Source organism: Equus asinus, chromosome 2 (assembly GCF_041296235.1).
Source record: "Equus asinus isolate D_3611 breed Donkey chromosome 2, EquAss-T2T_v2, whole genome shotgun sequence".
In the NCBI taxonomy this organism is placed as follows: Eukaryota; Metazoa; Chordata; class Mammalia; order Perissodactyla; family Equidae; genus Equus; species Equus asinus.
In genome coordinates this window covers 138,633,373-138,647,093 of record NC_091791.1, presented here as the reverse complement: position 1 = coordinate 138,647,093, position 13,721 = coordinate 138,633,373, and positions in this window count along the sequence as shown.

Genomic DNA, 13,721 nt, shown 5'->3' with positions numbered 1-13,721 from the left:
TGACATTTTTTTTCTCAAAGAAGCAATTCTTCCCAGCAACATGCAGAAGTAGGCACTGAGCCTAACAGTGGTTAAGGGTAAGAGTGCAGCCTCTGCAATCAGACAGACATGGGTTTGAATTCCAGCTCTGTCACTTACTCACCATGTGGACTTGGGAAAGTTACTCAATTGCTCACAGCCTCAATTTTCTCATCTGTTAAATGGCTAATATCTACTTCTGAGAGTTTGATCAAACTACAATGAAGTGATGTATATAAAACACTTAGCAAAGTGCCTGACTCACGGTAAGTGCTACAAACCGCAGTTATTATTATGTAGATAGAGTAAAGCGATATGAAAAAATGATGAAATTTACTCACATGCTGTCAACCATGCCCCAAGACAGGTACCCTGTCCCATCCCCCAGAGTCCCAGAACCCCAAACCCTCTGTCTCTTCCCCAACTCAACCTCCTCAACCCACAGCATCCTACCCCACTTGGAGAGGGAACCCCAAGCCTCATCTTGAGGTCACCATCATGGGAGCCTTTTCTTTCTCATGGGAAACCATTTGGCTTCCTTTTTCATCAGCCTCTCCCAGACTGTGTGGCACAAGGACCCCAAACATTAAGATTGTCTTTAATCAACTGGAGCCAATTTCTATTTTAAAATCTTAAACAGTAAAAATTTTTTTACTTTTTTAAAATCAGTTCTTTTATCATCAGTTGACATGATCTTACCTCCTTAAAGCAATTTCTCCATTATAGCATTCTCTGTCTTCCCCGAAAAGAAAGTGTAAACTACAGGCTTCTCGGGAATAAATTCTGCCTAACCAATCTATATATTTGATAATGTACATAACCAAGATCAAAGTGATGAGCAAAACTTTGGACTGAGTTGGTCCAAACATCTTGGTATTGTATAAGCATCATTGAGAGGTACTTCAGAATTATTTTTTAAATTACTTTATAGGGTCATCATTTTCTCTATAACACAGCAAATTAAAGTTCTCGTTTGACACTGAAAAACCTATTCAGTCATAGGAGTTAAGAAATAACGAAACCACTATTTTTCAAGCCCTGCATATATACTTAGCATGACTCTAGGCATGACATGGATAGAAGTATAAAATATGGCTCCGACATAGAATTTCTAATCTCACTGAGGAGTCGTGATTGGGCAAAGGGATTCCATTCAAAAGCCATAATCAACAGAGTGTACAAGAAGGCCAGCAGCCAGAGTCGACCCCACAACCAGACTGGTGAGAGAGCATCAAGCTAATATCTGGAAAGAACTGGGTTTATCAGAAATGCCCAGTTAGGTGGGGAGTCCTTTTGAGAAGAATAGAAGCCATTTTCTGACAGCCTCAGGCAGTTGACCACAGCTGAGGAGAAGATTACCAGTGTCTTCTGGCCTATTTATCTTTATTGGCAGTATTTTTATAGGCACACAGGAGGACATATTTGTTCCCATATGGAATCCCATCATTACACCTTTCAGAAATCCCCTCCGTGCCATTATCACAACACACGCACACACACATACACACATTACAACTCTGGGATTCTCCTTCATTAACGTGACTCTTTACTGCTCAGCCACGCCACATTTGGGGCTCTTGTTACAACTTGGACCAACTTTTTCCTGAGAACCTATTGCTGCGCTCTATGCAGGCAGCATTTCCTTCTACCCTACTCCATTCAGCTATGTAAAAACCCATTAGACATCCTTCTCCTCAGAACAAAAGGGCTTCCAGAATGTTTCACAGGCTCTTCTCTGTGGGTTTGAAATTATACACAGCAGTGCCAAAGGTAAGGCATTTCTAGAGGTTTTTTCTTTCCTTTTTTTTTATTACAGTTCTGGGTGTTATTTTTTTTTCTGCTCCCTCTTCCTCTTGTGGTATATATTTGTGGCCTACAGCAATCACTTTAGACTTTTTAGACACGTCCGGATAGAGATAGATGACACAAGTGATCTACTTATCTTCCTTTCCCATCACCAATAAAAGTGACAGGCCGCCTAATTAGGCCTAATAAAGCAGCCACAGAAAGAGTGGTGCAGCCACGATCTAAAGAGAGATGGCGTTGACCCAGAGATACAGGTACTGCCTTAAGGCGTTGCTGCTATTACTTTATCTCCAACACATTACAGCTCTGCTCATGCCATATTCAAATGCAAGTAGCATGTTTTTCTCCTCAATTCTTAGATCAAGAACAAAAAAAAAAATCCCACCTAATCAAAAAAGGCACTGACAATTTTTCAGCCCCACATTAAAAGCAAAGAGTCATTCAGAACAGTGCACTCCATATTCTATTTTATAATATCACTTTAAGCTATTGCTTTGAATCTGAGACATTTCTTTGTTAAGAAGGAAAATCAAAAATTCATCAGAAGAAGTTCTTTCTTCCCCCCTCTCTTTTTTTTTTCTTCCAGGGCTAGCATGGGGTTTGGAGCTGGAACCAACATTTGTAGAAGTTAGGGGTCCTTAAGCAATTATTGGCGATGAGAGTATGACACGCTTGAGAGTTGTCAACAACTGACTTTAAACAAAGTGGAAGGAAAGAGAAATAAACGGTGCTCTCAGCAAAATTAATATACACGTCTGCAAATTAATGATGTTGTGTATTTTTTAAACAAGGGGAAAAAATCTGAACTTTGCATGAAACAGCATTTTAAGTACATCTTTGCAAAAATTATCAGATTGTCAAAGGGCATCAAAGTGAATTGAGTCTGCAACTATTCATAATATTTCCACATATGCTAAATGCAAAATTTATCTTACTTTATTTGCCTGTTCTGTGGCAATTATTTAAAGCTATTAGAAAGGGGGAAATGTCCTTGATCTGAAGTGCCAGTGCTTGTTTCACAGCATTTATTATAAGAAACATAACCCCCCACCTTGCCCTCATGCACACGCACACACACACACAAATACACATTCTCTACTAACTTACTACCGACCAAGTGCTACTCAACCCTATGCATTCCATCTCTCTTTAACTTAGTCCTGCAAATAACCCATCCATTCACATGGTTCTGATGCTACACTTATGCAAATAAGCTTCCCCAATCTTTACCTCCAACTATTAACATCTCTCTTCTTCTGCATCCCAAATTAAACCTATGATCTTCTTCCCCTTCTTGTCCAATCTGAATCCTCTTAAAATATTCCTCCTCTCTGACTTGCCCCCGTTACTAATAGTAATTACAGCTGATGACCTGTAACCCATCCCAACTCCTCTCTCTCTCTGCTATGCTTTCCAAGATGAGGATGATGTGCGTAACAGTCACAGCCATCAGCGGTGGAGGGCCTGCCAGGTGTTATGCATGATGACATCTATGTTGCACACAGTAATTAATTTAATTAGCATAACAATTCTGTGGAATAGGCATTTTTTGCCTACATGTTTTAATCAGTGAGGGACTTTGAGAATTTAAGCAATTTATGCAAGGCTGCACAGCCAGCAAGTGGCAGAACTGGAATTCATACCTGCTGACTACTATGAGAAATCTGTAAAAAAATAAGGTTGGGATAGAGTTTCAGAATAGTGGCCAAGTTGTCTCAGTTCATCGTGTGTATCCTGACAAGTATCACTTCTCCTGACTCCTGGAGTAAGCCCTTAGCCGAATTTTTCATCTGTAGTCTCACCCTAATCTATCGCATCATAAAAGTAATCCCATTTCCTCACACACAACATTCCTAGCTCTGCCTCCATCAGCTGAGTAACGCTGGGAGACTGACTTAAGCTCCCTGAGTCCTAGGTTCCTATTCTGCACAATGGGATTTATGATACCTACGTTGTAGGCTCCTTGATGAGATCAGAGAAGCTGCATGGGAAGGGACCAGTACAATCCCTGCCATCCAGCAAGCTCAATCAATAGCAATTGCTAGTGTTACTGTTATTTCTTTCTGTCATGTCAGGCCTTACAACTTCTTGGAAGCACAGCTTAAGGGGAGGTCAAGTGTCAAAGTAGGGAAAGACTGACCTTAGAATTTCAGACCTGACTTGGATTCCTGAGTTTGCCATTTATTACCTTGTGACATTGGGTACATCACTTACCTCTCTAGCCTCAGCTTTATCAATAATAAGATGGGGACGATAACACTGACTGACTGCGCTGTGTTGGTGAAAGTACTAAATGCGATAGTATAGAGGGAGCTCCTAGTACTACACCTGATACACAAATCATCTCATTTAACCAGAAAGAGGAGGAGGAGGAGCTGTTGTAACATTCCCTTCATTACAGGCCAGGCTGGTGCTGAGTGCTTCACACACGTTCTCTGGTCTAACCCCACAACAAGCCAGTGAGGTCATTACCAGAACCTCTTCTTTTTAGTTGAGAAAATTGACGCTTAGAGAGATCATGAAACATCCTCAAATTACACAGTATGTAACTAGGCCAGGATTTGAACCTAAGCAGCCTCTCTCCAGAATCTGGATTCTAACTCTTCTTAGATAATTGTAGGTCCCTTTTCCTCCCTCTGTGAAGACGTCATTGACTAACAGTCCTACTCCACTACCCACCAACCCAGAACACACACATATACACACGCACACGCTAAACTCAGTCACACCAGAAATCCCTTCAAGTACACATGTACAGCTGGCATGTATACATGTGTCCATGTTTCTATTACTTGCATTTCTATACATCCCTCTCTTTTGTCATCCACCCTCCTCGTTAAAATGCATATCCTCAAGGATCATGATCATGTCTTGTACTTCCCTTGCCTCTCCCTGGAGCTCATACAATCAGAAAGCATTTAGAAAAGGTGGTCAATGGAGCAAATGTGGGCACAGACTTGGTGCCATGGCAGGAGGAATGATTCATAGATGCTGTTCACATATTCCTCATTTTAAAGACAGACACAACACCCAGCTACGAAGCCCCACCATTTCTGCACTAACTCCAGATCGTCTTCGCAGACAATGCCCACCTCACCGGGCGGTACAGCCTTAGAGGAGGATCAACCATCAGGAAAATTCCTGTGGTTTTGGCATGCTTGAGTAGAAAGGGAGAAAAAAGCATGCAGGCCTTTTTTAACACGGAATTTCAGCTGGATGCTGAATCTAGGGCCTGTGCAGGGGCTTCCTCAGAATGGTGTTCAGTTGTGTTCTCCATGTTTCAAGTGGCAGTGCCTCAGCTTTGGAGCCAGAGAGAGCTAGATTCAAGGCGTGGTTGGGTCACCTTCTAGTTGTGGCCTTGGGCAAGTTACTTAATATCCTGAGACACTGTTTCTCATCCACAAAATGGGTACTACAATTTACACCTTGCAAGATTGTTTTAAAGATTAACGTTAAATGAAAATTTTAAAAGACATTATGTTTAATGAAAGAAGCCAGCCACAAAAGAGAGTATTCTGCATGGTTCCATTTACATGAAGTTCAGTAATGGGCAAAACCATACCATGCCTAAAGAAATCAGAACTGTGGTTGTTTCTGGCGAGAATTCAGGGATTGATTGAGAAGGACACAAGAGACTTTTTGAGGGTGATAGACTGTTTTTAGATCTTAAGTAGAGTGTTGGTTATACAGGTGTCAAAATTCATCAAATTGTCCACTTAAGAATTAATGTTCACACTTAAGAATTGTACACTTTAATATACATAAACTATACATAAATCAAGAGATAAAATGAGAATTTATATAAAACTGGCAAGAGCTGAGTAAACAATGGATGCTAGATTTCAGGCATTCAGTAACTAATAAGTGCCCCCAAGTACCAGACACCATGCCTGGTGATGGAAATAGCCTGGTGGTAAATCACTACTACCATTTATGTGGTGTCCATTACTCTTCTGGTTTGATAGTATGGCTGGGAAGCTACAGAGAGAGAGTGGACATTAAAAGAGCTCAGGCTGAAAAGCAGCGGTGCCCATGGGCAGACTCTAGGGAGCAGAAGACACACCATGGGAATGGGTGCCATCAGAAAGGCAGGAACTAGAAAGGAAGCATGATTATGAAAAACAGAGGGGAGTCCAGGTAAGCACTAGTGACAGAAAGAATGAGCGTGCCCTGACAGGCAGGCAGAGCACACCAAGTGCGCCAGTGATGGCTTACCAGAAGTCCCTGAGCAGGTACCAGAGCCCCATCAGAGAGCAGACCCCATTTACCCAAACTGTGGCAAACCATGAGACCGGGGAGGCCTTGGGAATGAGATCAGTCCAGGCATAGGGTGGGACAGGCTAAGCTAGTGCTGGCTGATGCCAAGTTGAACTAGGAGTCCATGTTTGCCTCCTCTGTTGAGGCTGTCCCCAGAGGCTGGAGCAGGAGATAACAAAGGACTCCAAGTGTGGGGAGGGAAGAGATATGAGGTCAGGGAACAAGCAGATCCTGACACGTACGCTTCCCAGGCTTAGGGGGAAATGCTTCATCTGTGAGAAGAGCCATTGGTCAATAACATGTATACTCAGGCTGACAACGGAATTCCATGGGAATGGTAGTACATCTTGGGATTACACAGGGCTCCGGGCATATGTGTTCTGTGTTCAAACCAGAAACAGTCAATTTGGACTCAGATGGGCCTGGGTTTGAAATCAGGTCTGCCACTTACAGTCTGACCTGACCGTGTGGGTCTCAGGGTGCTCCTCAGTAAAAAGGAGATGATAATGGTATCTGCCTCTTAAGGCTAGTAAGAAGATTCAGCGAGATAATGTTTGTAAAATTCCTCACAGTACCTGCCACATAGTAAGTGTGCAACAATGTAGAGCACTGTTATTAAGAGCTGAATGACAATTCAAGGTAGAGGAGCCAGCACACAAGAGGACTTAGTTTTCCATAAAATATAAATGGGCAACAACACAAGTTGTCACTCATATGGTTCTATTCGTGCCATCTCTACATATGGCCAACAGAAGAATCTCCATTCCATAACAGTAAAAGCTGGTTTATCTCATAGTCTAACAGTAGGAATCTCTGGCCTACAATATTTCCTAATCTACGGGAATCAATGTCCATAATGATATCGTCATGCCCTAGAAAATTCTGCTGCACCTGATCCAGAATTTCCTACAGTGTATCTTGTTGCAATCTCATTATTCTTTGTGAACTGGCAATACATTTTGGTATCAAAGTAATAAGGACCCCATTCCCTGATCATTCAAGATAACTGAAGTCACCATCCTGTGGAGAAGATAAACAGATGGCTCAAATTTTCAGCATCAGTTGATACTGCTTTAACATGACTCAGTTGTTCATCAGCTCCAACTTCTTTTTTTAAGTGCAATTTTTTAAATTTTATTTATTTATTTATTTATTTTGAGGAAGATTAGCTCTGAGCTAACATCTGCTGCCAATCTCCTCTTTTTGCTGAGGAAGCCTGGCCCTGAGCTAACACCTATGCCCATCTTCCTCTACTTTATATGTGGGATACCTACCACAGCATGGCTTGCCAAGCGGTGTCATGTCCGCACCCGGGATCCAAACTGGCGAACCCCGGGCCACTGAAGCAGAACGACACACTTAACTACTGTGCCACCGGGCCAGCCCCTCATCAGCTCTAATTTCCGTCACCTGGAAAATTTTGAGGATGATGGGAAACCAAGCTTGGGTATACAGCATATAATGGCTTTGTTTAATTTGGGATGATGATGCTGTTTCAGGTGGCCTATTCCCAAAACATATCCCTGAGCCTCAGGCGAGGCCTTTGTGGCTAACCCATTCCTTCTTTTTTTTTTTTTTTTAAGATTGCCACCTGAGCTAACAACTGTTGCCAATCTTCTTTTTCTGCTTTTTCTCCCCAAATGCCCCCAGTACATAGTTGTATATTTTAGTCGTGGGTCCTTCTAGTTGTGGCATGTGGGCAACTAGCCAGGAGCAATTAGAGAACTGTATTAGTATTTGGTTTATTTCCAAATGTGTAGGAATGCTTTGAGTTTTGAAAAATCCCTATGTGATAACTCTTGGAAGAATCCTGGCCACTCGGAGGCTTCCTTGCAAGTGGGTAGGGGTCCTCCTAAACCTTCAGCTACCAGAGCAATGGCCTACCCCACAAACACGTTAAGTATACGACCAATCTCGTTGAAGGACTAAATACGGTAAATAGTACTGCTTTTCTTTTCTCCATCACTGGTTGGAATCTAGTGTAACTGGCAACTGGCTTTTGCATTTCCCACCATCGGCTCTCTGCTCCCTCTTCCGAATACACCTCTTTAAGTAGCTGATCAGCAAACCAAATGCAAAGAAATACCCTAGCTACAAAACACATGGAGTATTGCCGGCTCAGCACTCCTCTCTCAGTATCAACTGGTAATAAACTGAACCAAAGTCTTTCACCCTTAAGGAAATGAAATAATGTGCTCTCCTGTGTAGCAGCTCTCCCATACATCTCCTTCCAAGGAAGGTGCACATACCCACACACAGAGAAGTGACATTTATCATCATCCTTTTATAGAGAGATAATGAAAACTATGAAAGCAAATGGCGACAACCTCCCCTGTAAAGAGGCACAGGAAGGCCACAGTAAGGCTGAGTCCTTCCCATTTTGAAGGTCATGTGCTCAGACATCCCAAGTTCCAGAACTGTTTAGTGAGCTCCACAGCAAAACGGGAAATTCCAAGTCAGTCCTTGTGTTTAATTCATTGAACGATTTTACATTGAGAACAACTTTCATACCACAAAGAGCAGGTTTCATCCGGGCTATCATGCCCTCCGCCTTCTGGCACTGACATCACTTCTTGCCAGAGGGAAAAAAATTGCTTTTTAAATATTGACTTTCTCAGTCACTGCCAAGGCCAAGCAGTCAGCCGTGAACCGCATTTGTTGCTGCCATCTTATACAGATCTCCAACTCTGCTGCTTGCCAAGCAGCATCTCTAGGGCAACAGCACAGCCACAGTATCTCGAGCTGAGATTCTAGGCATCCAAGCCAGGAGTACAGGGAATAATCGCCTTACTTCAGTTTAGGAGTTATCACTCAACCTCCTAGTGAAATGTCTCAACGACACCTCAAACCTCTGCATTCTGAGTCCTTACCCTTCCCTTCAAGGCTCCTGAGCCCACCTTGCCCTACGGAGCTAATCGTCATCACCATCACCACCATCATCATCATCATCTCCAACAATTATTTAACACTGACTATGTGCCAGGCACTGTTCTAAATTATTTTACGTTTATTACTGCCACTGCTACTATTAAAGGTAATAGCAAATATTTGTATAGTACATGTTATTTGTCAGATACTATCTCACAAATTTTACACATGTAAGCCTAGAAGATGGGTACCATTGTTATCCCTGTTTCGTAGAAGAGGAAACTGCAGCACAGAGTGGCTAAGTAACTTATCTGAGGACACATGAGTAAGTGGAGGAGCTGAACTTCAAACACAAGCTGCCTGGCTCTAGAGCCCACTGTCTACACATGTCCTCTGATCCCATGGGAAAGACAGACCTATAAGAACCAATCATATTTCTAGGTTCCTTTAGAGAGGGACTCAGAAGTGGTGTCTGAGACCTGGTCCACTTTCCTAGAGAAAGTGACTAGCGGGGTGAATCTTGAAGGACCAGGAGGAGTAAGTCAGGGAGAAAAGAAGAGAAAATCCTTCCTGGGAGGGGAATAGTGCAGACACAGACCTGGGAGGCGAGGGGAGAGGACTGTTTACTCAGGGGATTCTAATCAGTTCTACCAAGTTAGAGCAAAGGCTGCAGAGGGGGAGGATTAAGAGATAACAGAGAAGGTACTGAGCCCCGTCCACAGCCCCTCTGATGGCTCATCTGAAGTTAGACGGTCCTGAGATCAATGGCAGCCTCCGAAGGAGCAGAAGCAAGGACTGCCATCACACGTGGGTTTCTTTTTCAGAATCATCCCTCGGTCGCCCTGTGGCAATTGCACTAGACAGGAAAGAGAAACTAGTTAGGAAACTTATGAACAACATCCAGGTGAGATATGATGAGAGTCTAAAGTAACAAAATGCAGTCATTATAAGCATAGGAGAAGATATTCAGTCTTGAACATTTTGATATTGCTTTAATAAAAAAAAATATCTGTCTTGTCATGGGATCCCCAAAGTTCTTTTCCCTGAGAGGACTTGACTGCAGGCAACCTGTTCTCCACGGACCTCATAGGTGTAACGTCGTGTCTTGCAATCGAACACAAACGAGATCACCATTTCAAGTTTCGTTGTACTACAACTCAACTGCTTAGCTGCTTTCACTGAGTAAGAAAAGATTTAATTAATCAAAATATTAAGAGCCTATGTCTAATTAAAAACAAAAATCTCGCCCATCATCATCCTTTTTTACATTAAGCAACTTCTACCAAAAGAATTTAAAGAACATCTCTATCATGTCTCACACCTTGGACCACAGTTCTTAAAATAATGTTCACAACCTACCAGGAAGCCACAGTCTGGCTGACCTCTTACAACATCTGTGCAGATAAGTGACACCACACTTGGCTCTCACTAGACGCTCAAAGGGTTTATTGAAAAAAAAAATCAGTGAGTGGGTGAAACCTATAATCGGACTTGGGCATGAATAATTTTCATTTAATATTTTACAAACATATATTATTCCATCACGTTCTCACAAAAATCTATGCCATTTTTACCTCTTTCCTCTGGCAAGGTCTCTTCTGGGATGGCTTAACTGCAAAAACAGTGGTTTAGGGGGCTGGCCCGGTGGTGCAGCGGTTAAGTGCGCACGTTCCACTTTGGCGGCCCGGGGTTCGCTACTTTGGATCCCGGGCGTGGACACGGCACCACTTGGCAAGCCATGCTGTGGCAGGCGTCCCACATATAAATTAGAGGAAGATGGGCACGTATGTTAGCTCAGGACCAGGCTTCCTCAGCAACAAGAGGAGGATTGGCAGCAGATGTTAGCTCAGGGCTGATCTTCCTCAAAAAAAGAAAAAAAAAAAAAACAGTAGTTTAGGTGATTTGGTTTATGGTCTATTGACGAAAAAAGTTTGCAAATCACTGCTAAGGGACTTTGGAGATTTCACAGAAATCACTCCTTATTAGCTTCATAATCACAAGGAGCCAGGTTGGGGGTCATTTGAAACAGTAGATAACTAAAAAATATTCCATAGGTCACTAGGATTTTAAAGGAAGCAGAGATTGGCCCAGAAATGTGAAGGGATTTACCTAAGGTCACACAGCCAATCAGTGGCAAAGTTGAGACCAGGACACATGATTCTTAATTCCTAGATCTGTATTCTTTTCACTATTCCATGCTGCTTGCTCACTTTGTATGAAAATATTACTAAAATATAACTTGAAACTTGGTGTACAAGCCCAGGATGTGCAAATGATGCTGAGATGGTAAACAAGCCTCAGAAATCCTAATGTTTTGTCCTATTTTGCCACTTGCTAGTTGATTCATCACTTAATTTTTTAATCTCAGCCTTCCTGTTTGTCAGAGGCAGTAAATTCACCAGCCCTGCTTCTCACGGTCCATGAGGTTCGACAATTTCTTCTCCACAGTTGCTTCCCCTCTGCTTAGAAATCTGTTCATAGCATCCTGTCTCAAGGCCATGTCTCCAATTCAGCCTACAACCTGGTGTTCCCTCCTTCCTTTCATAACCAAATTCCACAGAATCTATACGTACAGCCACCACATGCTCTGGGTCAAAAGTGGCCCCACCCATTCTCGGCTGTGTGACCTGTGGCAAGTCACTTAACTCTGCAGGCCCTGATTTCCTCACGTGTAAAATGGAGCTATTAATCGTTCCCGTCTCCAGATCGCTGGGAGGTTTAAACGAGATAATCAAGGTAATGTACATAAGCATTCATTCAACAGATATTTACTAAGCACTTGTTATGTGCCAGGTAGCATTCTCAGCCCTAGGGCTGTGGCAGTGAACCCAAATAAATGTGATCTCTCATTTCCACAAGGCCTGAGTGTGTATTCCACTTCTGAGAATGCTCCTGCCGGTCCTCTCTCCCCTTTGGATGCTCACACTAAGGTAAATAGGGCATGACTCTTTGCCTTAGAACTTTCAGGAGCTGAGCACCATAACGTGGGTGAAATGACCGTGAAACTATAAAAAAAAAACAACACAAATGGAAGGGATTTGTATTAGTACTCCTCAAGCATAAGCAAAGATTTGGCAAACCAGTCCCAGTATTGCCTTTCCCTCCTTGGGATGCTGGAATCTATGATGAATTGGAATCTTCCTCAGCTATCTGGGTAAGAAATCAAAGTGATACCCCAGGAAATTATTGTACTTTCTATTCTCAAGTCTCCAGGCCACAGAATTTGCAAATCTGTTGAAAGTGAAATCTCCCTCACCGGATTTCTTCAACACTCTTCGGATTTGTTTTCTCACACCGTCCTCCCCGACTCTGTGCTGTCTCTATGCACATCTCATCCCTCCCACAAGGCCATAAGCTCCTGGAGGGCAGGGTGTGTGTCTGGCTCACACCGTCACCATCTCCCTCTCCCAGAAACGCACATTGACACAGAGTAGGTCCACAAAAGGGTTTATTGGTGAATAGCCACATGAAGCCACAGAAGGGCTGAGCCCTCCAGAGGTTGATGTATTTTGGTGGCCATCCCTTCCACCACGCTCACTCCATTTTTCCTTTAAGCCCACCAGTGTGCTTTATAAGTAAACAGAAAATGCTAACCTTAGCATATTCAAAAGAACGTTTTAGCATGCAGCAATTAGGTTATCTCTTGGTTATTTATTTCTCCGGCTTGTTATTAGCTCTGCGCAGAATATTATTCTAATTATGTCAGCCCAATCAGCAGTATTGCATGTCCAGGCTCATTTCCATTAGTTTCAGCTTTGTCTTTCACACTGTGATACTAATTCAATGAGACATCAAACATTTAAATCGACCCGGGATGCCGAGGTCAGGCAGTTTTGCCCTTCCACTCTATTAGCACTCGGGTGTAATTGTGTTTGTCACTCCCCACATGACGAATAGTATCAGGGTGACTATCGGAGCACAAATGAGCAATGCGCTAATATATTATTTTGTTCTATAATATCAATATGTGTTTATTCAGTGCTCGGGCTAGCCAACTTGAAACGGTCACTGTAATACAGCTGCATAAACGGCTCTACGCCCAGCGAAGCATTTATTTGGAACATTTGCTAGACTTTCAATGGAATTTGGCCAAAAGGAGGAAAATAAAAATGAGTGCTGGGAAAAAGAACCACGGAAGTCTCAAAATTCAGAGCCTCTAGCAGCACCAGCGAGAACTTGGAAACCAGAATAACAGAAGGCAGAATGCACCTTTCTTACCTCCTTGGTGCGCTTTGCAAAACTCTTCATTCTCTCGTGAATAATTTAAGAATCAAGATGCAGCCTATGGTATTTGAACAGCCATAATTTGACCTGAAGTTAGCTGGAGTTGTTGATCTCTATGACTATTTTAGAGACTGAGGAAATTGGAAAGCAGTGAAAATAAAACTTTTTGGAAATTAGCTTGTTTTTGTTTCCACAAAAGGATAGACACTTAACAATGAATTTTCTCTCTGAGACCCCAGCAAACACCATCTGTTCTATGCCGTATGATTTACCCTTATCATTATGAGACTTAAACTTGCATATTAGCATAACATGGTGTTACCCATAGTATTTTAGTGTCTTATTCCACATTTTAACATCTAAAAAATAACTAGGAAAGCTGGTTTGCCAAGGAGACCAGGCTAAACCATACCAATATGGCCAATATGGCTCACTCTCTGATTGGGAGGCACTGTTGATTCTAATAGGAATAGTATTTCTGGGTCTCGTTGCCTTTTCACAATCACCATAGCACAGACTGTTATTCTCGTGGTGTAAATGAAAAACTT